The 2,571-nt window shown below is 43.2% G+C and overlaps 1 non-coding gene across 1 annotated transcript; it reads left to right on the forward strand.

The window, feature by feature from the left end:
• The first annotated feature begins 2,059 nt into the window (after positions 1-2,059).
• On the forward strand, positions 2,060-2,166 carry LOC130464536 (small nucleolar RNA R71). Its single transcript, XR_008924937.1, has one exon. It is a non-coding gene; the product is annotated as a small nucleolar RNA R71 (small nucleolar RNA).
• Positions 2,167-2,571: the final 405 nt, after the last annotated feature.

Below are 2,571 nucleotides of genomic sequence, written 5' to 3' on the forward strand. Positions count from 1 at the left end.
TTCAACACAATAAGAAGTTGGGATAACTGGTCCGCATCAAGTGCAGTATTGACGATCACAGGGCAAAGTTGTTCATCATCCAAAAATGCATATTTAAGGTTAGCAGGAAGAGGCTTAAGTTCGGGTTTCTTTACCTCTTTAACAGGACATACCGGAAGAACTAACCTCTTCAATTTGGTGCTCTCTGGTTCGGACCTTTCACCAACAAGAGCCAACTCTAGAGCATCCACTTCAGCACTCCAAGAACTGCTATCACCTGCAGAAGACTCACAACAAAGCACTGCCTCCAAAGGATCTCTTTCAAGAACTTGGGAGACGTTATCACGCGTAATAAAATCAACCACATCAATTCGATAGCATTGTTCTTCCTCTAGCATGGGACTTTTTAAGGCATTATTCAGATTAAAAGTCACCTTATCATCCCCAACAGACAAAGTCAATTTCCCACTTTTAACATCAATGACCGCCCCTGCCATGTGAAGGAAGGGTCTACCTAAGATAATGGGAATTTGAGAATCCTCTTGCATATCTAGTACCACAAAGTCTACAGGTATATAGAATTTACCTACTCTAACAGGGACGTCCTCTAAAACACCTAAGGGGTATTTCACAGAACGGTCGGCCATTTGCAGAGTGATATTAGTAACCTTAAGCTCACCCATATTCAGTTTAGCACAGACAGACAAAGGCATGACAGACACACTAGCACCTAAATCACATAAAGATTTATCAATAAACACAGTGCCAATGTTACATGGGATGGAAAAACTCCCGGGGTCTTTAAGTTTAGGTGGAGACTTGTTTTGCAAATAAGCACTACATTCCTCAGTAAAAGCTACAGTCTCTACCTCACAAAAAGCACGTTTCCTGGTCAAAATATCTTTCATGAATTTAGCATATGCAGGAACCTGTGAAATCAATTCAGTAAAAGGAACCGTTACCTGCAAATTTTTAACCACTTCCAAGAATCTGCCAAACTGCTTGTCTAGCTTATTCTTGAGTTGCCGGTTTGGGAAGGGGAGTATAATAGGTGGTACTTGAATATCTGTCCCCTTCTTAACCTCAGTTGTAGCCTCATTCTCATTGACTACCTTTTCAGCTTCCTTACCATCCATGACTATCTCTGGGACTTCCTCACTAACCAGACCACTAGCAGACACCCCCGAATCAACCTCAACTGGCATAGAAGGACCATCATAACCCCTACCACTCCTCAATGTAATTGCATTTGCAGTTTCCCTATTTTCGGGCTGTAAAGGAAGTTGGCCGGGGGGCCTCCCTACAATAGTAGTAGCCATCTGTGCCAACTGTGTATCAATGATCTTGTTGTGAGCAGTAAGAGCATCGATCTTCGCATCCTTTTCACTTAGAGATTTTTGCATTTGTAGCATCATGTTTCTCATCTCTACTAGCATAGGGTCAGGATGTGTGGCTTGAGGTTGTGGTGGTGGAGGTGATGTAGGGAACCCAGGTGGTCCACTAGACTGTTGGTTGTAGTTGTTCCGTAGTTGTTCCGTGTGGGGGTTGGTATGGTTGTTGTGGTGGATGTTGGACTTGGTGAGGGTTCTGGATATTATTGCTCCTGTAGGACAGTAGAGGGTTGTTTTTGTAGCCCTCATTGTAAGAGTTGGAGAATGGGTTATTTTGTTTGTAGGATTGAAATGCGTTATATTGTTCAATAGAGCTCCTACATTCCTGTGCATAATGACCAGACATTCCACAACTTTCACAAACAATAGCAGGTTAGGCACTCATTGCAGCTACACTAACAGGTTGGGCAGATTGAGCATTTGCTGCTTGCATATTATCAAACTTATAATGTAAAGAAGTCAATTGGGCAGTTAATTGTTCTATAGAATTCAAATCATGCTTACCACCCTTGTTAGATAGACCTCTAGGATTCCCATACTGGGCATTATGAATGGCTATCTCCTCAATCACCTCCATAGCTCTAGGCACCTCAAGTTGCATGAATCTCCCACTGGCAGCTGAATCCAAAAGACATCTAGACTCATTACCCAGGCCATTATAAAACTGCAGAATCAAGAACCAATCATCCAAACCATGGTGCGGGCACTCTCTTTTCAAGTCCTTGAATCTCTCCCAAACCTCGAACAAACTCTCATCCTCTTGTTGAGAGATACCTAATATCTGACCCCTCAGACGAGTCGTTTTCTCAGGTGGAAAATATTTAACATAGAAAGCAAGGGCCAAGGACTCCCAATTAGTGATTTTCAAAGCCGCCCGGTTCAACCCATTAATCACAACTTAGCTTTCCCACTCAGAGAGAACGGGAAAAGTATCTCCATAGTCTGCTCCGGAGTCAATCCCTTTTGCTTGATGGTGGAACAGTATTGGATGAAGGACTGAATGTGAAGATTCGGATCTTCACCTGGTTCCCCACCGTATTGGCGTCTCTCAATCATGTTAATCAATGCAGGCTCAATCTTGAAGGTCTCAGCTGCAATATAAGGCATGATTGCCTTTGGTAGCACAGACAGACTTGGCTTAGAATAGTCTGTAAGCCGTGGGGTAGGTGGAGGTAGTGGAGTTTCGTCACCCATCTCTATC

This window comes from Spinacia oleracea, chromosome 6 (assembly GCF_020520425.1).
Source record: "Spinacia oleracea cultivar Varoflay chromosome 6, BTI_SOV_V1, whole genome shotgun sequence".
In the NCBI taxonomy this organism is placed as follows: Eukaryota; Viridiplantae; Streptophyta; class Magnoliopsida; order Caryophyllales; family Amaranthaceae; genus Spinacia; species Spinacia oleracea.